We start from the raw sequence: 26,002 nt of genomic DNA, 5'->3' as shown, positions 1-26,002 counted from the left end.
AGACTATTAAATTTTACCTTCAATGAAAGAATGGGTGGACAGCTCCATTTTTCTTTTTTGACAAAATTATATAAAGATGGAACCTAATCGTTTTTACTGCCTCTTTTCTGACAAATCTATGTAAATAATTATATCAGAAATGGTAATTTATGTTATCCTTATATTTCTATTTGAGCCTAAAGTAAAAAAAGAATGAAGAATTCAGCCATTAGATGCCAACTCTCAAACAAAACAAAACAAAACAAACAAAAAAACAACCAAACCCATATTGGAGGAAAATCTGTTAATTTTCACACACTCACTCTCTATATCCCTTTTAACATCTTGGAGTGCCTCCTCAGGATCATTAGGTTCAAGATCAGTTATCTTTTAATTCTCTTTAACAACCCTGTCACAGTGACAGTAGGGGTGGGTAAAAACTGGTTAAAGGTTGGATATTCTTTACTCTTTCAATTCATGTTTAAAACAAAATGGGGATTCTGATCTACCCTGGGGGTTGTTATTCTGAATAAATCAGTTTAAAGGGCATGTGCTGACTCTCAACTTCACAATCATGTTCAGGGTCACTGATATTGGTGAAGTATTCGACTGTGTCATTCCGTTAGTGCAAATGACGTTGCGCTAGAGGAAACTACGTTCTGAACTAAGAGAAGAATCCAACTAAAGCTACGTAATTCTGCGTAAGTCTTGCGCAACTCGTGCAACACACTGTGCAATGCGTTGTGAATTCCACTTGTGCAACTGGTTATGCAACTGCTTGCACCTGTTGTGCAACGTGATGTGAAACTGCTTGCACAATCGATTGCACAAGTGAAATAGAAAGTTGTACAATGGAAAAATTCAGCAGAGCTCTGCTAGCACTATTTGAGTTTGCAGAATGTCACTGTTGGATACTGCCCACAGCATATACGGCCAGGCACTGTTGCAAGCCTTTTCAGAATTTTTGTACTTAATAGAATCCAAGATAGGTTGATGTATACAAAAGCAATCTTTTTAAGAAGCTTCTTTGGCTATAGCAAAGGTGTTCTGAGTTCCTGGAAAATCTGTTCAAGCTTTTATTTTTCTTACACAGGAAGCAAAAACAATGACTGCTGTTCAACCTTAGCACAATAAGCAACTACTGGCATTTTTGTCAGAAGTATTCCCCTTTCCCTATCAGCACTTTAAGCATGAGATGCTTTTGAACGAGAAATATCTGGAATTTTTACTTCCTTGTTTTAATCAAACAGCTATCACAGGCTGAATGTTATACTTGTGATGCCAACTTTTCCTTCAGGAGGGTTGTGTGTTGGACAGCTCCCCATCTAGCCTGACCACTGCTTTTGCCTGCCTTTTCTTGGGAACAAGATTACCGTATGAGACTCGGACCTAACTGCACATATACAGGGGGAGATACTGAGTAGAGAACTCTTGGAGGGAAGGGGAGAGCTAAACCCATTGCCTACCTGCCACTTTTATAATACAAATCCCTCTAAACTCCCCCCCCCCCTGCAATCCGCACACAGTTCCAAATATCTGTGTGAATATGCATTCCCATGATGGGAAAGAACCGCAGGCATGGAAAGGGCCAAGTGCTTCCCCATTTCTCCATTCATAAGTGCCCCCTCCCAAATATGCTTTTTTTAGTGGAGATGGGAGGTCACACACATTTGCATGTAAATGTATGGTTAGGCCCTCCGGACATGGTCAGTCAAAAAAAAAAGGAGGAGCCCAGCATGTATCATCATTTGAGTGACAAAACCAGTTTTGAAAACTGAAAAGGCTCTACTGTGCTAGAAACTAGCCTCACATACATAAATAGGATTTCCACCAATTTTAGTTACTTTTCAGTGTGCCACACTCATGGACATGTTTACCCCTTTGTTGCTCAAATCTAGAAACATGGAGATTCTCATGCAATATGAACGACCCAATCTTCCCCCAAGGTGCAGGAGGAGCGCAGCCTTCAAAGAGTATGGATTGGTGGTTCTTTGAGTAAGGGAAGGGCAAGCACAGAGATGTAGTGGTGTTTGCTCAGGTTCTGGCAATCTTTCTGTGTTGTGAAGGCCGGGACCTCAGCAGAAGGTGGGGGAAAGATTGACAAAGGTCTGGCTGTGAGGGGATGCACCACTGAAGAAGAATAAAGGTGAGTAAGGGGAGACACAACAGAGGTGTACAAAATTATGCATAGTGTGGAGAAAGTGGAGACGGAGACATTTTTCTCCCTCTCTCATAATACTAGAATCCGGGGTCATCTCATGAAGCTGACTGGTGGGAGATTCAGGACAGATAAAAGGAAGTACTTCTTCACACAGTGCATAGTTAAACTATGGAATTCACTACCACAAGATGTAGTGATGGCCACCACTTTGGATAGCTTTAAAAGGGGATTAGACAAATTCACAGAGGAGAAGGCTATCAATGGCTACTAGTCTTGATGGCTATGTGCTACCTCCAGTATCAGCGGCAGTATGCCTGTGTACACCAGTTGCTGGGGAACACGGGTGGGAAGGTGCTGTTGCACTCATGCCCTGCTTGTGGGTTTCCTGTGAGCAGCTGGCTGGCCACTGTGTGAACAGAATGCTGGACTAGATGGACCCTTGGTCTGATCCAGCAGGGCTCTCCTTATGTTCTTAACTAACAAAACTCTTTGTATACACAATGTGGTCAAAGGCCTTCATCAGTAGATAGTGTTTGTATCGGGATGCTGAAGCAGATGATCTGATATCAGGGGCCACCAACATGAGCATGAAGAGAGGGCCTGAGGAACACAGTCCATAAAGAAGGAAGTGAAACAAGGCATTACTAAGGAGTCCAGAAGCGGCTTAAGATGTTGCTTGAGACCTATATATAATTGGAGTTACAAGAAATGTAGCGATCATCCGTGAACTCATTGACTAGGATCCATACACTGTTCTGCTGAACTTACCTTACTGCTTTGCTTACACAACTGGATTGCTTTGCTGACATCATTACACTGCTTGGATGACCTCAACACTGAAGAATAGGATAGAGTGTGGCTTGTCTGTGTATACTGGCTTTGCTAAAAATAGTGTAAGATGAACAGGAGCAGAGGGACACCTCTAAATGAGAATGCTTTATCATCACCAGTGTAAATGGAACTAGTTAAGACAAGGTGATATTACAGCAGTTAATGAAGATTCCCGGGTTGAGGCAACTCCAGGATAGTCTGCTTGTTCCATCAGTGAAGGCTTGCTCAGGTCAGCCTTTCCCAAACTGATGCCCTCCAAATGTTTTGGACTTCAACTCCCATCAGCCCCAAGCAGCATGGCCAATTATCAGGAATGCTGGGAGTTGTAGTCCACAACATCTGGAGGGAACCAGGTTGGAAAAGGCTGCCCTAGACAGACTGGAAAAGGTACAGGTCTCACTTCCAACTGAAGATTGATAGACTGACCATCCCCTTTGCCAAAGCTGTTAATTTTACCCATGAACTGAGAGCCACTTATGTTTGGTAATTGTCCTCTTTTGTGGTTAGAATTTGTGGTTGCTTTACTATTTAACACAACTGAACTATATCTTTCTTCCTTTGTGGTACAAATTTCTATTCCAGATTACATGGTCCCTTAAATACTCGGTGTTTACAGGAGGAAGAGAATAAAGATGTTGCACCCCTTTTCAGCCTATCTTCTTCAATTGGGAGCTGTCAGGGAAGATTTGTGAGTGGAAAGAAATACACTACACCTCTCCCTGACCAGCGTGGCTCATTTACTGACACGTCCATGATCAAAAGGCAAGTTAAAAACACCAACAGCATTTAATAATGTTGTTTAGTTCTTTCACTTGAACTTTATTTTTCACCATTGGTATACCAAAAGAGATTTCCTTTCCTTCCTGATTTCCCCTATTTATGGTATTAAATTATATTACCAAAACATATGTCAGCCTTATAAATAATTATATTTATGAAACTGCAATTCACACATGAAGGGACATACATGCCTAAATATCACTAATGCTTCATTTTTTTCTGTGCATCTTTATTATCCTTCAAAATATCATTAATATTCTAGGACAGCCACTTTTATAGTATAGTTTAGAATCACATAAGAAATTCTGTTGAGCTGGAATCATAATAGAGGGCTAAATTTCATCTTTTTTGGGTCATCACAACAATCAAAGTACTGACAGTTCATCAAAAAGCATCTGTTTAGGTTTACATCTCACATACTAAAGATAAAAGAAAACTCTTCAGACAACTCCCTGGAGTGGTCTACTATTTGGATGGATTTAAAGCTGGCTCCAGCCCTTCCCACTGCTAGAAAGATTGCATTTTTCTGAACAGTCCGTTTGGAAGTTTTGCACCCTGTTTAAGTTCAGTATCAATATATATATATACAGCGAGAGAGATGGGTCAAAGTTTAAGCAAATAGCCCACTAGTAACAAAAACTTCTTTTGAAGACAATTCTAACAAATAAGCAGAGTCAAGACACTCTGAAATAATGTAGGCAAGAAACAAGCCTTCTTTTCTGAAAGGAATTTTTTTTCAATTCCACACTAAAGCACTTGCTTATGTATACATCTATGAGGCTGTTATACAGTTCTGTTATGGCCCAGAACCATATCACCTCTGCATCACATCGGGGAGACCTTCTCCCAGGACCATCTCAGGAAGCAGCTGCTGAGGCAAGCCTTGCAGCATGTTCAACATATGAAGAGGGAAAAAAAAACAAGGGGCCATGTTCCCTCTATTCCTTGACTCCCAATAATGGTTCCTCAGATACGAATGATTCCTTCCCCAAAACTTTCTCAGTTGCAGGCATTGTCCCTGAGCTACCATACCACCCACAAAGACAGCAGGAGACATACCAGCATCACCAGAGTACACATTTCAGGAACTGAAAACTGCCTCTTTAACCTTCTGAAGATGCATTGATGGCCACCAATTTGGATGGCTTTAAAAGGGGGTTGGACAAATTCCTGGAAGAAAGGGCTATCAATGGCTATTAGTCTTGATGGCTATGTGCTACCTCCAGTACCAGAGGCAGTGAGCCTATATACACCAATTGCTGGGGAACATGGGTGGGAGGGTGCTCTTATGCTCATGTCCTGCTTGTGGGTTCCTGGTCGACAGCTGGTTGGCTACTGAACAGAATGCTGGACTAGATGGACCCTTGGTCTGATCCAGCATGGCTCTCCTTATGTTCTTAATTTGGACCAGACTGGAGCAGCACCCCAAACTATTTGCCCTCTAGCCTAGGCCCTACTTGGCTGTCCAGTCTTGCCCCAAGCTCCCAGGTTCTGATGCTAGAGTAACACTGTGTGCTCCTCACTGTTGTCTGTCTGCTAAGCTCTGCAACCCATCTTGAACCGCAGGTATCCCAGAGCCTTATACCATTACCACCCCCACCGGACACTGGGTACCCTGGGTTTCAGTTGGGAACAGGTGGGCAGGTGGTGAGTTTCCTATGTACCTATCAGGGATGAAACAAAACATTCATGGTACTCTATTCACATTTCAGGTACACACTTTTCCTGATGACTGTTATCATAAAATAACCTGTAAATATCCCTTAGAAGAAAATCTGCTTTCTGCAGCAGGATTCTGTGGATACCTTCCAAGATGCATATAGTTAGCCAAAATCTCATTTTCAAACTTATTCATAAGCTGAACTGAACTTTCAATACAGAGATGTATCAAGTCAGTGGTATTCATAAACAACGTCAGTGGTTCAGTGACGATGCAGCACTGTTTTAATACCATTTTGATTTTCTATGGGTGAATGCTTCAGTCAAAAGTGTAGGAGCCAGCATGTGAAATTCCAAAAGATTGTGGTGCCTGCATATTATCCACTCTGTACTGGGGGTGGGGGAATATGACCAACTGCTAAGAAAGCCATCTGGCATCCAAGGAACTGGGTTGTGGGATTCAGCAATGTCCTTGCCAAACTCAGAAAACCTTTGGAGGGAAAGACAAGGGAAAAACTACAGAAACCAGCAAGAACTAGTGGGAGATGGGGGAGGGGAAAGGCAACAGAATTGAGAGAGGACAGACACATTAAATAGGGAGACTTAAGCTGCTGGAAACAGGATGTTCAAGACAAAGGGTTCTTGAGAAACTAGATGTATCTACAAGGCTCTCTGCCTGGCAGGAGATATAGAATATAGAAGCCAAGGTTTCATATGGGGTAGACAAGTATGATGAGAGAATCTACCCTTTTCTAGGTCTCCCAAAATAGCTGACTGAGGTACTAACCCTGGTCAAAAGCATCCAATTTCTGGTTGCCCAACTGCCAACAGTTGAAGAGTCAAAGTATATTCCAAGCAAACAGAACACAAGGGGCGAAGAGAAGGGGGGAAAAACCCAGACTTTTCATCCCTACGGTAGCTTTGGCAAATGTCTGGTTACTCAAGGTTGAAATGTATAGTGGCATACAAGTTGGACCACTCATTTTCATATTGAAAAGTGCTATAAAGATATATTGAGGGTGGGAAGGAAAACCACTCCAGAATAGTCTTCACAACAAGTTTAGCCTGGACACTGAGTTCTGCCTGATGCGCTCAAGCAGTCTTCCTCAGTATTGGCATACTGGATTATTAGAATATTGGATTGGGAATATTCCTCTTTTTTACTGGAGAAAGAGATCTCTGCAGTGAAATGCAACTAGCAGGGAATTCATACCACAGATTTTTCAATGCAAACATACTCGTATGTTTTATAAACTTGCATGTTTGACACGTTCCCACTACAGCAGGGCTGCAGAACCCCTTTCATCCCAAGTGCCCAATTCCATTTTGGAGACGCTTTTGGGGGCCGCATTCCAGTGGTGGGTGGGACCAAAGGCAAGATGGGCAAGGCCCAAAGCGTACTGTAGCTTAGAGCTCTCACTGCCAGTAACTAAGCCTTAGGAGAGCCATATCAACCATTTAGAATGGGAAACTACCGAAGGACTGATGGTTGGGGAAAGAGTGTAGGGCCAGGGAAAAGGGTCATGGCCATTTGGGGAAATCCAGGCTGGCTGGATTTGGCCCCTGGCTCTGAGGTTCTTCACCCCTGCTCTGCAGATCTCAGTGCAAGAAGACAGAAACTGTCAATGAACAAGCTGAGCAGTTGTTATTCTGAAAACCTCAAGCAGCATAGACAAAAATTCTAGTCTAGATCATCATAACCATATATACCAACAAACTATTATCCAAGTGTGGACCCTTATGCAACCAAAATGGAATCATGATAAAAGAAGACTTGGGGGGGAGCCCCAAGGTTTGAAGTACAAAACACATTTGTAAAACACCCCTGGGGGGGGACACACCCCCAAACAGCCCATTAAGTACTGAGCATGCTCAGTGGGCATGAAATGCTGACTCACTGTTGGGAGGAAAAAAATGGAAGACTAGGTGGGAGTGGAGATGAAACAGAACATCCTAGAAAAGGGCATGGCTAGTTAACACAACAAACAGGACCACTCCACACTGCAGTCTTTTGTTGCAGGTCGCACTTGTCCACTACTATTTTCCAAAAGGGTTGTGTCCTCATGAAATCCTTAACTTTGCTGTTTCAGACCATGGTGAATTCCTATTATCTTTACTCCTCCCCTCCCATTCCCACTGTAAATTTAATTTATTCTCCAGTTCACCTGAGCCCATTTGTATATATTCACACATTCACATTTGCTTAAGCAGGCTGCTGTCTATGGAAATTCTTACCACAATGGAAGAGTCACATCACTTTTTATATTTCTGCTGCTACCACACTTTTAGACTTTGCCAGCATGCATGACTCTTTCTGGTTACTTTATTGAAACAATGCTGTAGCACCAGAGAATCTGAATTATTCTGCTACTAGATTCTGTGTAAATAAGAAGGAATAGCCTTATTTCAAATTGGAAGAGAAATTACTCTCTACTTCTAAATACACTTTGTTGTTCGTTGTTCAGTCGTGTCCGACTCTTCGTGACCCCATGGACCATAGCACGCCAGGCCTTCCTGTCCTGCGCTCTCTCCCGGAGCGTGCTCAAGTTCATATTCATTGCATCCGTGATGCTATCTAGCCATCTCATCCTCTGCCGTCCCCTTCTCCTTTTGCCTTCAGTCTTTCCCAGCATCAGGGTCTTTTCCAGAGAGTTTTCTCTTCGCATTAGGTGGCCAAAATATTTCAGCTTCAGCTTCAGGATCTGTCCTTCCAATGAGCACTCAGGGTTGATTTCCTTTAGGATGGACTGATTTGACCTCCTTGCAGTCCAGGGGACTCGTAAGAGTCTTCTCCAGCACCACAGTTCGAAAGCATCAATTCTTCGGCGCTCAGCCTTCCTTATAGTCCAGCTCTCACAGCCATACATTACTACTGGGAAAACCATAGCTTTGATTAGACGGACCTTTGTCGGCAAGGTGATGTCTCTGCTTCTTACTATGCTGTCTAGGTTGGCCATAGCTTTCCTCCCAAGGAGCAAGCGTCTTTTAATTTCAGGGCTACAGTCACCGTCTGCGGTGATCTTGGAGCCCAAGAAAGTAAAATCTGTCACTGCTTCCATTTCTTCCCCTTCTATATGCCAGGAAGTGATGGGGCCAGATGCCATGATCTGAGTTTTTTTAATGTTGAGTTTCAAACCAGCTTTTGCACTCTCCTCTTTCACCCTCAACAAGAGGCTCTTGAGATCCTCTTCGCTTTCTGCCATTAGGGTGGTATCGTCTGCATATCGGAGGTTGTTGATAATTCTCCCGGCAATCTTAATTCCGACCTCTGATTCATCCAACCCGGCATTTCTCATGATGTACTCTGCATATAAGTTAAATAAGCAGGGTGACAATATGCAGCCTTGTCGTACTCCTTTCCCAATTTTGAACCAATCGGTTGTTCCATGTCTGGTTCTTACTGTTGCTTCTTGACCCTCGTACAGGTTTCTCAGGAGACAGGTAAGGTGGTCTGGTACTCCCATCACTTTAAGAATTTGCCACAGTTTGTTGTGATCCACACAATCAAAGGCTTTAGCGTAGTCAATGAAGCAGAAATAGACATTTTTCTGGAATTCTCTTGCTTTCTCCATGATGCAGCGAATGTTGGCGATTTGATCTCTAGTTCCTCTGCCTCACCCCCCATTTTTCTGTGACATATTGACAATGACAGCCTCCTTAGAAGGCAATTACTTTATAAGATTATCTTTTGTTTCTCAAAGAAATAAATTACACTAGGGCACTTCAGCGAAGTTAAGGACTTTAACTATCTATTCCCTTAGAAATCATCTCCCTATCATCTGTGCATAATTATATAATACTAGCCTCTTAAACACAGCTTGTTGATGTCTGCAAAATTATCATCATACAATGCAAAAAGGGAGAGAAGAATATTGGGCTCATAGGGTTGCACACTGAATTCTACACAATGAGATAGGCTCATCCTACATTGAGCTACTCCTTCCATTTACTTCTGAGATAAGACTATGCATCACTTATCCCTTCCAGTGGGAGAAGTTCCCATTAGTTTCAGGACATACTGAGAAAAATCACCAACTGAAAAAACAAACAAAAACCTGGGGGTGGGGGGCGGAAAATCCTATCATTGGGAGAAGAATTCTGTTACTTGTTTGTTCTTGTTCACATGCATGTGGACTCATTTGTGTACACGTGTGTCTGACAAACCAGAAATACAGGGACCTTGTGCAGAGGCGTGGTGCATACACAGCACATCTAGCACTGTACTTCAACAAAAGGGACAAATTAACTCACCAACAAAGATTATGAAGTAACAACACAGCTTTATTTTACCATAAGTGTTTACAAAAACAAGATTTGACCCTAGCACTAGATGGCAGAATATTCCTAACAGCAATAATAGAGGCGGAAAAAGACAGAGACACGGAATTAGAGTTGGCCAAATTAGGAAGAGTGCGAGGGAAATGGTGAGGCTGGGCTTAGGAGTCTATACATAGGAGGAGATTCTTTGCGTTCTGATGGCATATCGTGGCCCATGTGAGGGGCAGATTGGATAGATTCAGAGAAGTAGCAGGAGAAAGAAATAAAGTCAAAGCAGGTATATTTGTTTTGATTTAGAGTAAGAGGAACACACAGGACCTCCCTGCTTGTTTGGCCACAGATACCTGGAAACTCACAGAGGGCACAGGCTACTCTTCTGGTCCATAGGCTTTTTGGTAATGAATTCAAAATGGGGCAATCACCCACCCAGATCTGTTATATCCAAAGATGGTTTCAGATATGACCTAGATTGGGCTAATATGGTTTTAGACTTTTGGTCACAGAAGCACAGGTGATGATGTGGAGACAGATGGTTGGCTAAGCTGTTATGAGGGACCCTGGAGCCCAGCAAAAAGGTGTGGAATACAGTTCAAAACATAGAATTTGGAATGGAAAGCCTTAAAACAAGTTATCTCATTAGACTCTGACTAGTCCAAGGAAAATAACAAACACACAGAGAAACAAGGAAATGGGGAGAAGTCAAGAGAGGGCTTAGGAGGATGTAGGTGGCAGCACTTGGCTATTGGCTCAGGAAGGCCTCAGCTCAATGCCCTAGCTTGGCCACTGTATGAGTCCAATGGCTTAGAGTCAGCAACTTATAAGAAGTGACACTGCTTTCTCCCCCACTGCATATGCACAGCTCCCCAGTTCAAGGAGCCCACGATAAGGACATACACCCCAACACTGGGGCCATGTAGCTAGAGCAGGGAGGCCTGCAAGTGTCCCAAGCAGAAATATTGAGCTCACAGTGTGATTAGGCTGAACCACAAACAGAAGCTGGCTGAGAAGCCCCAATGAGAGAACACATTACAAAAGGTGAGAGGAAAATTCTACAAAGAAATTATCTTTAAAAAGATGGGTCCCTGACTGCTAAAAAGCATGTTCATATCCCCAAACCCACACCCATGTTAAAGCTCAACACTGCAGAAAGAAAAACTAGGCCAGAAGCCTTGTTTGACACAGGCCCAGTTCGCACGTAATAGGAAGCCGCTGTGGGTGAATTTCCCTGTGAGGCTTTTGTTGTGGTCGCAACTGCCATTCTGAATATTCGGGGCCCAATGGAGGCACAGCGTAGCTTCTTGTTACATGCAAACCCAGTGAGGGTAGGTTGTTGGAGTTATTGACAAACCACCTGCAACTCTAAAACAGTCCATAGTTTCTGGTTGCCTTGTCAACCACCCCAACAACCCACCCTCGCTGGGTTTGCATGTAATGAGAGGCCACAGGGGTGGTTTTTTAAAAAAAATTTCCAACCCATGGGCACCACAACCCATCATGGCTAATAAGCCATGGTGGACTGCAGTGATTGTGTGAACCAGGTCACAGTGACCTGGTTCGCATGACACAACACCCCACAGTGGGTTGTCACCCTCGTTTATTTCAGAGTGGCTTCATGTGCTGTCCAAACCCAGCATTACGGGTTAAGCGTGGATTGTTGACCATGCACAAGCCACCCTGAGAACCCATAGCTTGTTGTTGGGTTGTTCAGGGTGGCTTGTTTTCAGGGTGGCTTGTCATGACATCTGAACAGTAGGCGTGGGTTCTGCATGGCTTGTTTGAAAGGGCTACAGAGATGTGTGCCAAGAGCAGCAAAAAACTCAACCGCTCCTTGCGGTTCCCTCTGCCCCTCCTCCTCCAGCTCAGCACTTCAACAGTGACTGGCTTTATTCCCTTTTGAGTCAAGGTAGCACAGCTATGCATGTATGCGTGATTGACTTACCTCTGGGTGAGTGCATGTGGCCCCAATTTGGGAACATGGCAATTTGAGAGGGGGGATTTAAGCTTCCCCACTCCTGTTTTCATGCCAAAATCCCCCCAGTGGGTTTTTAAAGTCTCTTTTTTTTTCTCTTTTAACCCCCCCCCCCCCACCGCCCAATGGGGTCATGCAATCCAGCAGAAAACCTGAATGTGTGTATGGATTTGGGGATCAGAACTCAAATTTCTTGTCTTTGCCTAATGCTGGCAAAGATTTATTCAGTTACCATTATACCATAGTTTTATTCTCCCACTATGTTATTGATAAGCCACTTATTTTATTTGAAGAAAAGACTTAGCACGTCCCTCATATTTTAACAGTGCCACATCAGTCAAAGAAAGCCAACATCAAAGAGGCCTCTTTGACCTTTGAAACTTAGGTTTAAAAGCATCCATAGATGTTCATGCAGATGATATCAACACTAGCCAGTATGGGAGAGAAGGCAGTTGTTGTTTTCCAAGAACTTACAACAATCATTGGAAATCATTTCATCCTCTGAATGTGGAATCTTGATAAGATTGAGGGACAGTGCTGATGTTCACCAGGAACAGCGAGAGGAAGTGTAACGTATGCATGTTATGTTTACGTATGTGTTTTCATTGTTAAATGTGACCCAGGTAAGATAGGGTTAACTGTTTGATAGTGAGTGAGTGAAAGGTGGGACAGGCTTGTGTGTGTGTAAGGTTTCTAAGGTTATATAGAGGGTGAACTGGCAGCCAGGACTCAGATAGGGTTTATGGATTGAAGAAGCAACATCTAGGTAGTGGGGTTTGTGCGGGAAGTTAGGAACAAGCATTGATTAATAATAATAACTTAGCACTTTTCATGTTTTAAATAAATCTTTGTTTTTAAAAATCCAAATTCCCACGTGTTGTTTGGTTTTACGCTACCTTTATTACATCTATTTCCTTGTTACTTCTCCTGCAGTGGGCTGAGAGAACAAATTGGGCATATTGAGTTTCTCTGGAACCCAGAGAGAGTAAAAGGGCTGAAGCTTGTGGGACAGTGGGTACAGCTGTCCTAAAGTGAAAGCAGGCGTTTCCTGAGGGGTTTGGTTCTCAGCTTCAGAGGTGGAGGCTGGAGAAAGGTGGAACCTCGGGTGGGAACATCACAGGAGGAATGAACATCTCTCTCCCACTTCCAGATTATAACTGAAGGGAGCAGGTGCATACAACTTCACAGGGAGATAGACATTCTGCCCTGCCTCAGGAGAAGGTGTACCTTCCATCTTTTAGATCTGGTGCAAATGTGTGGGAGAAGTAATTATCACTCACACTTCCTCTTGCTGCTCCTGGTAAACATCCAAAGCAGTTCCACAGCACCTTTAATTCTGACTTCAGTTAATTATTGTTCTCATTCTCCTCCCCACCCCTAGTGCAACCTCCCATACCACGCACACATGCGCACAAAACAATACTCCAGGACATATGTGTGTCAGAATTCCATGTTGCAGAATCCTAGACAGACAATAGGAAATGAACAAACTGTATCCCTCTGCATCCAGAAGCGTACTTATGGGTGTGAGTGTGGACTTCATAATGAATTGATTTTGTAAGTTTCTAAAATGTATTTACAATAATCAGTGAAAGCCTCCAAGTGATCAACTGAATGAGGTGAATAACTGCAGGATACATGCTGCTACTAAAAGAGCCAAGATAAAAAGCATCCATTAACCGAACAATGGTAATAAGCATTCTTGCTAATTTCTCAAAATGGCCTCTTTGGGCACCATGGAAACATGCCTGGAAATTAACTGGAAAAAAAGAAAAGGTTTCCCAAGAATTTGTCCTGACTCAAGAGCATCATTACCAAGAGATTTCAACATGCACAGCCTGTGTTCTATGCCTCAAAGTACAAAGACTGAATCCAATTTTCAGACAGTAAAAAACTGGAACACTTAAAAAATGCACATACATACACAAAAAGGTTTGATGGCACTGCTCCTGCAAAATACATACGTGAATACAGGTTTTAAGCTCAGAGATCTTTTCATCCTATTAAGTTACAAGTGGGAGTGTATGAAACATTGCAATGGAAGCGGGGTGATCGATAGTGGTAATTCACTCAAACAGGAACACAGTTCATACTATTCGACCAGGGACTGGGAACCTCTGGCCTGTAGAGGTTCCCCATCCAGCCCACAGACCCATCCAACTCACTTCCCAAGCCCCTCTCCCCTGGAGGCCAGCAGGTAAAGGAATCCCTTCTGTTATCTCCAATCAGTGATCAGAGATAACAGCGGGGATTCCCCCTGCATGCTGCTCCCTCATTTGGGGGAGTGTGCTAAATGTTTCACTTGCCCCATGTCCTTCCCAATAGGGGAAAGGGTGGGGTAGGTGAAGCTGCCCTGATTGTTACGTTTATATCCCATGATTTCCCCCAAGGAGCCCAAGGTGGTGTACATGATCTTCCACTCCATTTTATCCTCACAACAACTCTGTGAGGTAGATTAGGCTGAGGGTTGGTGACTGGCCCGAACTCACCTAGTGAACTTCATGGCCAAGTTGGGATTTGAACCCAGGTCTAACCAGTCCAATACTCCAAGCACTACACTGCCATATCTGTCTCCCTATGCTTTAAGATGGGCACCAAAGACCCTGTTCACTGGCCCACCTTTAAGATCAGTTAGATTGACAGACATTAGGGACAGGGCCTTCTCAGGAGTGGCCCCTCCCTTATGGAACTCTCTCCCAAGGGATGTACTGTTGACCCCTTCAGTTGTAGTATTCAAAAAGGCTTAAAAACCTACCTTTTAAAACCCTAAAATGGCTTTTAACTGATGCATTTTTTGAACACATTGCTATTTCATTTATTAAAAAATACTTATTTAAAATTATTTTAGGCTGCTTTTAAAGGTAAAACCCTTATTGTCATTTTACAGCTTTGTCTTTGGAAATGGTTTTATACTGGCTGAATTATATTTTAATGTAGTGTTGGGTTTTTTTGTATTTTAAAAGGTGTATTAGAATGTTATATATTACATTGCTATGTTTCCATGGTCATTTTGCTGTTCACTGCCTTGAGGGGACATGGTCCAGAAAGGTAGCTTATAAATATTCATAAATAAATAGGGAGAAGATAGAAAGAAGATCATCCAAAGAACAGTGGGACAGACAGGCATGGAAGGAAGTTCCCTTTCTAGTTCCACCCATTCCTACCCCCACTTTCATTCATCCTTCCAATGAACAGGGTAATCAGAGGTAGTCTGCTCTTTCTCCTTCTGTCCTACCCATTCCCTTTCCTATAACTGCCAGGAGGTATAGTAAAGTGGGATGTGGCGCAGAGTGGTAGGCGGCAGTATTGCAACCAAAACTCTCCCCACAACCTGAGTTTGATCCCAGCGGAAGCTAGGTCTCGGGAAGCCGGCTCAGGTCAACTCAGCCTTCCATCCTCCCGAGGTCGGTAAAATGAGTACCCAGCTTGCTGGGGGAAAGGTAGTCACGACTGGGGAAGGCAATGGCAAACCACCCCGCTATAGTCTGCCATGAAAACGCCAGCGAAAGCGGCGTCCCTCTAGGAGTCAGCAGTGACTCAGTGCTTGCACAGGAGGAACCTTTCCTTTCCTTAGGGAGAAATGCTTCCACAATGGTTTCACAGGCAGAGATCAGCTAGGATTATATGGGAAATGGTGATGGTGGAAATTAATTTGGCCAGCCATTTTTCTGGCAAAGGCAGAGGGTCTCTCCCAATCCTTTCCTACCCTGCCACCCAACCCCACCGTTTAGTTCTCAGACCAAGTTTGCAAACATGCGCAGAAACAGCTATTATTAAAGGATACTCCTAAACTATGTTACATGCCCCTGTTCGTATAATTAAGAGCAGAGTGCTGGGAAATAGAAAGGAGCGTACTGGACTCAGATTCATATTCTAGTTTAAGTCTTAATTATGCTTGCAAAATTTGAAAATAGAAAATACTCACATTTCTGTTCTAGTTATTTATTTGATTTGTATCCTGCCTTTCTAACAAGAAAATGGCACTCAAAGTGGCTTACAATCATAGATAAATAAAAATTTGATTAAAACAAATACATTAAAAACACAACAATAAAAGAATAAAACACCCAGCCCGACCGACGTGCTTACAGGCCAAAAGCACGCTTGAACAAAAAGGCCTTTGCCTGCTGCAGGAGGATAGCGAAGAGGGAGCTATCCTAGCCACACTTGCCAAGAAGTTCCACAGCCCGAAAGCTGTAACAGGGTTGCACATTCTCCTAGGATATCTCTGCTCAATCCATGTTAAAATCTCAGTATTATAACATTCTACCTAACATTAGCTCTAGTGCTTTGTCTTAAACATCTATGCAGCTTGATTCAAACAGGAACTACAGACTTCGGTATGGATGTAGGAACTGTCACGAACTGCAGGAGCGCTGCCCCCAGACACATCTAGCCTTGCAGCTGACTTCAGGAGCGGAGCACCTTTGGGAAGGTCCATCTCCTTCTGAGTTAAGAAGCTTTTTGCTTTTTCCAAGAACCCACTTAGCACCTGTGGCAAGCTCCCTTGTCCCAGTTCCAAGAACACATTTGGCACTTAAAAAACTAGCACATCGCATATACAGAACGAATCATTCTGCAGTTCCAGTTAGCACACACAGAGTGGAATGAACAGCACTCCTATAAAATACAGTAAATATCCGTCATTTTTACATCTTACATTTATGACATGTGACAGAGCCACGGTGGGGAAACCTGCAGAAGGCCTGAACCGAAGATCTTAATGTACAGGTAGGCACATTCAGAGAAAGGCAGTTCTTAAAGTACCCTGGTCCTAAGTTTTAACGGTCATGACCAGAACTATAAACTGGGCGTGAAAATGGGCTGGGAGCAAAGGCAACTACCATAGCGCTGGTGTAATATAAGCCAAATACCCAGTCCTAATGAGTAATCTAGAGAACACATTCTGAACTATACAGTTTCTGAGCCATCTTCAGAGTTACTCCATGCAGATCACATTATAGTGTTGGCTTCCACAGCATGGATTGCTGAAGACTTCCTATTTCTGTCTAGGGTAGGATTGCAGTTGCTACACCAGCCTAAGCTAGTAAAAGGCAATTGGTGCCACAGGAGCAACCCATGCATCCAGTGACAAAGGTGGATCAAGGAGCATCCCCCAAGCAGCAACCCTGTTCTTTCAGGGAGAATGTGACACCCCCGCCCTTCTAGTACAGGATGAACACCACTCCCTTGAACAGACAAACGACCTACCAACTATACTTCCATCGTATCTAGGTTGAACTTCAGTGTATTGGCCCTCATCCAGTCCATTACTGTGACCAGACACCAATTTAACATCTCTATTGCTTCACTTAAATTTGTTTTTAAAAGATAAGAGCTGGGTGTCACCTGCATATTGATGACATCTCACTGCAAACCTCCAGATGGCCTTGTTCAACAGTTTCATGTAGATGCTGAACAGCATGAAGGACAGAATTGAACCCTGCAGAAGCCCATAGCATAAATGCCACAGAATTGAGCAGTAGCGTCCCAGCACTACCTCCAGAATTGGCTGTCCAGTAGGAATGGAACCCCTACAACATGGTGCCCTCAATTATCATCCTCGAAAAGCCTATTCAGAATACAATACAGGATGGACTGTACTGCAAGTTGTTGAGAGATCCATGAGAATCAACAGGATTGCACACAGACATACACCCACACACCCTGTTTTAAGGCAGCTGCCAGAGCAAGCGAAGCAGTCTAGCTGCCTAAATGAGGCCTACACCCTGATTGAAATGTGTCACATAAGAGTGCCTGGAGTTCTATAGCATCCACCTGCTTGCATTCCACCTTAGGCAAAACTGTCAAAAAGTCTATAGTATATTCAGTGTCACCATTTTAATTCTTCAACTTGTCATTGAATTGGATATAAACTCATTAAGGACCATTGTTCAGAAGCTTATGTCTTAATTAAAGTGTGGGATGAGCCTCATAACCTGCTTTCAGCTGCAGGGTGTAGTCTTAGAACATCTGGAATAGCAATAATTGGTGCCTCTGAGTACATTCAGAAACTCTTCCCTCTCACCATTCAATTAATCACCAAGCCCCCATCTGGAATTAGCAAGGAGGGCTTCATGAATATAAGTTGTTTCTTCAAAGCAGACATGATTCCCAACTCCTTATGTGTTGGAAAGTAACTGTTGCTGAGGCCGGCATGTGATAGCACTGCCACACATTTGCAATTGTGGGAAATATGCAGTATTTTTTGCAGGAAATGCGTCAAGTGTGGAAATATGTATGCACCTCCACCTGGGAAACCTGGGCCAGTTAGGTTTCCCAGGTTTGTGTGTGTTTGGCATTGGAAGATGCACGTATATGCATATTTTACTTCCACACTTTATGTATGTGCTGCAGAAACTCCAGTGTAGCACCAGTGTTTCGTGTGTGCAATAACGTGCAGCGTGATCCTGGGTCAGTTTGGGAAGTTGACAATCGTTGGTTCTAAAGAGTGAGGAATTGTCATGTTTGGGTAGTTATATTGAGCTTCAGATCAAAGGTGGACAGAAATTGAGGGTAGGGATAGAGCTTGAGTAAGGGCTGTAGGTCAGTAGCAGACCACATGCTTGGCACGCAGAAGGTCCCAGGTTCGATCCCCAGCATCTCCAGTCAGGCTGGAAGAAAACCTGGAAAGCCGCTGCCAGTCAGTGTTAACAACACTGGGCTAAAAGGACCAATGGTCTGAGTCAGTATAAGGCAGCTTCCTATGTCCCTAGCAGTCAGGCATGATTGAGCTTTAGAACCTTTCAGTTTCACTAATTAAAACAGATTCTATAGAGAACAGTTTGGAAGGGAATGATCAACTATTTTGGACCCGTGGGCATATTTGGGCATTGGAGAAACTGCTGTGGTCACCACCACAAAATGCTTAATCACTGGGTCGCCGCTTTGGTGTCTACCTGTTGCGTCTATCTATCTTAGACTCTGTCTCATTCAGCATTGTTTATTGGACACTGCAACGACCCTTTAATAAGGGATTGTCTAATTCAGCTAATTCCTGGCAGTACAATACAGCTACTGCTTCTTTTAAACATATGTTTTGGCACTGTCCAGCTTCTTTTTGTGGGGAGGTTATTACACAGAAACATTTTGTACCAGAACAGTCTTTAATATTCACTGATGTACATGCGCTTTTAAATTACTTACCTGCTTCATGGAAATTAACAAATGGTCAGCATAAATGGATTCACCGTGCCCTTTTGACAGCTAAAAGACTGATATTGCAACATTGGAAGGATACCCACTCACCTCCTATAATGCTATGGATTGAGGATCTTATAACACTTCCAATATTTGAACAGGTGGCATATAGATGCCACCTTCAAATGGATGGTTATTTGGATATTTGGTCTGCTTTTGTTGAAGCCTATGTATAATTGCTAGAATGTTTTATGCATTTCATATAAATTCACGTATGTATATTAAAAAATGGAAATAATTAAAAAATAAAAAATAAAACACATTTGGGGGGCCTGCAGGCACTATGTCGGGGAACCTTTTGTGGGCACCATTGGAGGTGCCTGCTGGCGCTGCATTGTGGACCCATGAACTATGTGGTGGGAATCTGTGGAACCCGGCATAATCATCTGAAGGAGGCCAGTATATAGCTGGGTGCGATGTATAAAGCCTAGCTACTAGGCTTTAGCAAAGTTTCCATAATCTAGCTTGCTGAAAATGTGGTACCTTCTGAATCTGTTATACTGTGGACTCATTCAGACAACACAGATCCATTGGAATCACACCGAAAATTTTAAAAAGCCAGCTGAAGATCAGCTCATTCAAATTAGATTTGTTATTGTACGTTCCTTAACAAATATGCAAGCATAATTTATACAAGACGAAAAGCCTGCCAGACAGGATTCCTAATCCCTGACAACCATGCTTGCAAGTTAGGTAAACATAAGATCTTAGACAATTTTGTTGGCTGAGAGGAATGAGAACGTTTAACTTTGATTGTATTTTATTAAAAATATGCTAGCCACTATTTCTATTATGCTTTTGATCATCCTAATTGTACTGCATATGGTGATGTGTCATGGATCATTGCCTTGTTGTGGTGAAGGGGCTTGCGTAACTCAGTGAAGCCATAAGCTATGCCGTGCAGGGCCACCCAAGACGGACAGGTCATGGCGGAGAGTTCTGACAAAATGTGGTCCACTGGAGAAGGAAATGGCAACCCACTCCAGTATTCTGGCCAAGAAAACCCCATGGAATGTATCACAAGGCTAAAAGATATCACGCCAGAAGATGAGCCCCTCAGGTTGGAAGGCGTCCAATATACTACTGGGGAAGAGCAGAGGGTATTTCCAAGTAGCGCCAGAAAGAGTGAAGCGGCTGGGACAAAGCCGAAAGGACACTCAGCTGTGGATGTGTCGGTGGTGAAAAGAAAATCCGATGCTGTAAAGAACAATATTGTTTAGGAACCTGGAATGTCAGATCAATGAATCAAGGTAAGCTGGAGGTGGTCAAACATGAGATGGCAAGATTGAACATCGACATCTTGGGGATCAGCGAACTAAAATGGACAGGTATGGGCGAATTTAATTCAGGTGACCATCATATCTACTACTGTGGGCAAGAATCCCTGAGAAGAAATGGAGTAGCACTCATTGTCAACAAAAGGGTGGGAAAAGCAGTACTGGGGTACAATCTTAAAAACGATAGAATGATCTCAGTACGAATCCAAGGCAAACCATTCAACATCACAGTAATTCAAGTCTATGCCCCAACCACTGATGCCAAAGAAGCTGAGGTTGATGGGTTCTATGAAGACCTACAACACCTTCTAGAACTAACACCAAAAAAGATGTCCTCTTCATCATAGGGGATTGGAACGCTAAAGTAGGAAATCACGAAAGCACCAGGATAACAGGCAGGCATGGCCTCGGTGTACAAAATGAAGCAGGACAAAAGCTAATAGAGTTTTGCCAAGAGAACACGCTGATCATAGCAAACACTCTTTTCCAACAGCACAAGAGGCGACTCTACACATGGACATCACCAGATGGTCAATATCAAAATCAGACTGATTATGTCCTTTGCAGCCAAAGATGGAGAAGCTCCATACAGTCAGTAAAAACAAGACCTGGAGCTGACTGTGGCTCAGATCATGAGCTGCTTCTTGCACATTTCGGCTTAAATTGAAGGTTGGGAAAACCACTAAACCATTCAGGTATGACCTAAATCATATCCCTTATGAAAATACAGTGGAGGTGAGGAATAGATTTCAGGGATTAGACCTGATAGACAGAGTGCCTGAGGAACTACGGATGGAGGTCCGTAACATTGTTCAGGAGGCAGCAACGAAATCCATCCCAAAGAAAAAGAAATGCAAGAAAGCCAAGTGGCTGTCTGATGAGTCTTTACAAGTAGCTGAGGAAAGAATGAAAGCGAAAAGCAAGGGAGAAAGGGGAAGATATATCCAACTGAATGCAGAGTTCCAGAGAATAGCAAGGAGAGACAAGAAGGCCGTCTTAAATGAACAATGCAAAGAAATCGAGGAAAACAACAGAATGGGAAAGACTAGAGATCTCTTCAAGAAAATCGGAGATCTCAAGGGAACGTTTTGTGCGAAGACGGGCATGATAAAGGACAAAGAAGGCAGGGACCTAACAGAAGCAGATGAGATTGAGAAAAGGTGGCAAGAATACACAGAAGAACTATACAGGAAAGATCTGAATGTCCTTGATAGCCATGATAGTGCGGTCACTGAACTTGAGCCGGACATCCTCAAGAGTGAAGTCAAGTGGGCCCTAGGAAGCATTAGTAACAACAAAGCTAGCGGAGATGACAGTATTCCAGCTGAGCTATTTAAAATCCTAAAAGATGATGCTGTTAAAGTGCTGCACTCAATATGCCAACCAATTTGGAACACTCAACAGTGGCCGCAAGACTGGAAAAGGTCAGTTTACATTCCAATTCCAAAGAAGGGCAACGCCAAAGAGTGTTCAAACTACCGCACAATTGCGCTCATTTCACATGCCAGCAAGGTGATGCTCAAAATCCTACAAGCTAGGCTTCAGCAGTATGCGAACCGAGAACTACCGGAAGTACAAGCTGGGTTTTGAAGAGGCAGAGGAACTAGAGATCAAATTGCCAACATTCGCTGCATCATGGAGAAAGCAAGAGAATTCCAGAAAAATGTCTATTTCTGCTTCATTGACTACGCTAAAGCCTTTGATTGTGTGGATCACAACAAACTGTGGCAAATTCTTAAAGTGATGGGAGTACCAGACCACCTTACCTGTCTCCTGAGAAACCTGTACGAGGGTCAAGAAGCAACAGTAAGAACCAGACATGGAACAACCGAGTGGTTCAAAATTGGGAAAGGAGTACGACAAGGCTGCATATTGTCACCCTGCTTATTTAACTTATATGCAGAGTACATCATGAGAAACGCCGGGCTGGATGAATCACAGGTCGGAATTAAGATTGCCGGGAGAATTATCAACAACCTCTGATATGCAGATGATACCACCCTAATGGCAGAAAGCGAAGAGGATCTCAAGAGCCTCTTGTTGAGGGTGAAAGTGGAGAGTACAAAAGCTGGTTTGAAACTCAACATTAAAAAAACGAAGATCATGGCATCTGGCCCCATCACTTCCTGGCATATAGAAGGGGAAGAAATGGAAGCTGTGACAGATTTTATTTTCTTGGGCTCCAAGATCACTGCAGACGGTGATTGCAGCCATGAAATTAAAAGACGCTTGCTCCTTGGGAGGAAAGCTATGGCAAACCTAGACAGCATAGTAAGAAGCAGAGACATCACCTTGCTGACAAAGGTCCGTCTAATCAAAGCTATGGTTTTCCCAGTAGTAATGTATGGCTGTGAGAGCTGGACTATAAGGAAGGCTGAGCGCCGAAGAATTGATGCTTTCTAACTGTGGTGCTGGAGAAGACTCTTACGAGTCCCCTGGACTGCAAGGAGGTCAAATCAGTCAATCCTAAAGGAAATCAACCCTGAGTGCTCATTGGAAGGACAGATACTGAAGCTGAAGCTCAAATATTTTGGCCACCTAACGCGAAGAGAAAACTCCCTGGAAAAGACCCTGATGCTAGGAAAGACTGAAGGCAAAAGGAGAAGGGGACGGCAGAGGATGAGATGGCTAGATAGCATCACTGATGCAATGAATATGGACTTGAGCATGCTCTGGGAGAGAGCGCAGGACAGGAAGGCCTGGCTTGCTATGGGTCACGAAGAGTCGGACACGACTGAACGACTGAACAACAACATGGTGATGCGTCCTGCTTGTTTTATCACTGCAAAGTTTTATTATTCTCTGCGTTTGAGTAATAGCTGTCTGTCTGTCTGTCTGTCTGTCTACAGATAGATAGATATATTATGTACCACTCTGTGTTATCTGTCTTGAGATAACAAGAGGGACCACCACTCAGGAACCACTACTCCGAAATTAATTATTTGAAGCTCAGAACACTCAGCTGGGATTTATACATTAGTTGCTGAGCGGGGTCTCTCCACAGAGTGACAATTTCTCTCCTGGCCAGGCAAGCCACAGGTGCGCCTGATCAGGTAAGGGAAATAAGCTGTCAGATGGAGCGGGAATGATTGGCCTGATGACTGCTGTTGTTGCTGGTTTTATTATCAGCTTTTATTGTTGTTTTTTAATTTTGTTTTATTTTATCTAATTGTGTTTATGTTTTTATCGCTTTTAATATTTTAACTGTTTTAATGTATTCCATTGCTGTGAGCCGTCTTGGAAGGGCTTCTGTCCTGAAAGGCGGCCAAGATTTTTTTTAAATAAATAAATAAATAAATTCAGTTCTCTGCACAAATCTACAATACCTTCCTCTGCAACCCCCTTAGAACACTTGCTTTGCATGCCAAAGGTTCTACTTCAATCTCTGGCATCTTCAAAGATTCAGGTAGCAGGTGATAGGAAAGATCTCTGCCAGAGATGCAGCAGACCTGCTGCCAGTCAGAGTAGATCATACTGGGACAGATAGGCAAATAGTCTGACCTTGTATAAGGCCCACCACAGGCCAGGCAAGAGTGAGGCAACTCTAGCCCATTTGTCATTTTCATCACTAGAAGTGGATCGCTGGCTTTTTTAAAAAAACATAGGACCTTATGAATAAAAAAAGGACAAGTTAATACTGAGGAATTCTTGACACAGGTAATGGATCACCTCTTTCACTCTAGAAAATTATTACTACTACTACTACTAACATTTCTAAACTGCTCCATAGCCAAAGCTCTTTGGGCAGTTTACAAAAGTCTCTGGTTCATTAACAGCACAATCCTATCCATGTGTAGACAGAAAAAAGTCCTACAGCTCCCAGCATGCCCCAGCCAGCTTTGCCAGAACAAATGGGAGGCCTGCCAGGAAAATGTGAAAGTTCTGCCTTTGCATTGAGCACTATGTACCTGGGGAAAATGTGCAAGAATTCAAAGGTTAATGTCACAATTAATATTGCCAAACTGTGACCTAACAAAATACACAAGGCAGGTAATCTCTCCAAATGCTACTTTGAATAAGTGCTCTGATATTATGCAGCACTGACAGGGATCCAGAACGACACTACAACCTACCAGGGTCTGCATTTGCTGTTCCCCATTTAATTGTACAGCTGTCAATCATCGGCAAGTTACAGCCATTATGTTCAGCATGGGAAAATTTAATCTGAATAACTTCAGCCCAGTATATATATATCAAGATGGAAATCTACAAACAATGCTTATTTGTAAACAACTTAAGCAGAAATTCTGAAAGCATAAATGTAATTGTTTTGCCATGTCCTATCTACAAGACAACATCTCTTCAAAAACAGATGCTATGCTTCCCCCCCGGTTTTGATCGTACACACATGATAAAAGCTTAGGGCTCCTAAAACGTGTGATATATATTACCCAATAACTACCAATAGGACAACATGAGAACAATGGATTTGTGCTGGTCCTTGTGTTAATTTTGAATATGCAGGGATCCACATCTGTATATATAAAAAGCATGACTTGTCAATGAAAGTTAAGCACATACTGGACTGAGCAATATCATGCAAGTCCTCTCATACTCCCCACCCCCGAAAAACAACAACAACACTAAATAAAAGCAGAGGTGGGAACCTCAGGCACAGGAGCCACATCCAACTGGAGCCACATCCAATTTGGCCTTCCAGAGTTCCCTAGATGGCCATGCCCCTTTGCCCCAGCTGCCAAACACTGGGTGGTTTCCCAGCTTTGGGGCAGTTTTTCCCCATTCTAAAAGGCTGAAATGCTTCTCCTAAGGCTCACTTAATGGCAGTCAGAGCATTAAGCTAAAACATGCTGGTGTTTTTGGCCCTGCCTCCTTTTGCCTTCAGCTCTACCCACCACTGGAATGTGGTGCCTAAGAGCTTCTCCAAAACTGAATTCTGCCCTCGGGGCTAAAAGTTCCCCGCCAATGAAATAAAAGAGAGTAGCGAGTGTTAAAAGGTTCAGAAATGAGTCAACCAACCAAAAATGATGACGTTTGTTTCCTAACGTCTATGACTTTTGGCTCCATGACATGATTTTTGAGGGCCTGTTTGGGTTTAACAATCAAATCCATACAAATATGATAGCTATATGTAACAAACATCCCCAAATTTGGGAAGTGCTTTCCAGGTCATGCCTTTGGGGCTTCTAATGCTAATAAAGTCTCCCATCCATATTCTGTAGCCAGACAGGCCAAATAAATAATGGAGAGAACTGCACTCAGGAAAAACTCCTCACCCACCATGATAAAGAAGAGTGAGGAGCAGCAGACACCCACATCACGCCCTCTCCTTCTGATTCCTACATTATGTTTTTACACCACTTCACTCCATGTTATGATACAACAAAACTGTGGCTTTTTGCCTGGAAGATCCTCTCCCATTCTCTGCAGGATTGCCCAAGCCTTGCTAATAGACAAGTGTGGTCCCAAAAGAGTAATTCAGGGGCAGTGCACAGATCCCCAGCAGCACTTCCTACTCTGTATAGATGGGCTCCAGACAAAACTTTTAAAATCCAGTCCACCTGAAAGGAAGCACCTATTCAGCCTGCCTCAAAAGCTTCATAGACCAAACTTGAACAGAAAAACCCTTGCCAGAGTGTAAGCTTCATGTGTGTATTTAAAAACACACACACAAATGCCTATAGGTTCAAAGAACCCCTGGACTGGGTTTAATTGGTTTTGGGTTTTTTGCAGTGGCATAATTCAGGAAAACCATCACTGACAAGGAGATCAAGGAAGGCCAACTAAGTAGGAAAAAAGCACAAGGGGACATTAACACTAATTCCGTGATACGTGGCTGCCTGGCCTAATGGAGCATTTACTGAAAGCATCTGCAAGTACTGAGTCACTTACTAGAATCGCCCATAAGAT

At 43.2% G+C, this 26,002-nt stretch overlaps 1 protein-coding gene across 2 annotated transcripts in view; it reads right to left on the bottom strand.

Annotated features, from left to right (window-relative positions):
- Positions 1-26,002, bottom strand: part of CERS6 (ceramide synthase 6) — a 150,698-nt gene that overhangs the window by 59,615 nt on the left and 65,081 nt on the right. The window lies entirely within an intron of this gene.

The sequence above is a fragment of the Heloderma suspectum genome, chromosome 1 (assembly GCF_057233095.1).
Source record: "Heloderma suspectum isolate Gila_16-S chromosome 1, 16-S_ref, whole genome shotgun sequence".
NCBI classification, from domain to species: domain Eukaryota; kingdom Metazoa; phylum Chordata; class Lepidosauria; order Squamata; family Helodermatidae; genus Heloderma; species Heloderma suspectum.
This window is presented reverse-complemented; position numbering and strand designations above follow the sequence as displayed.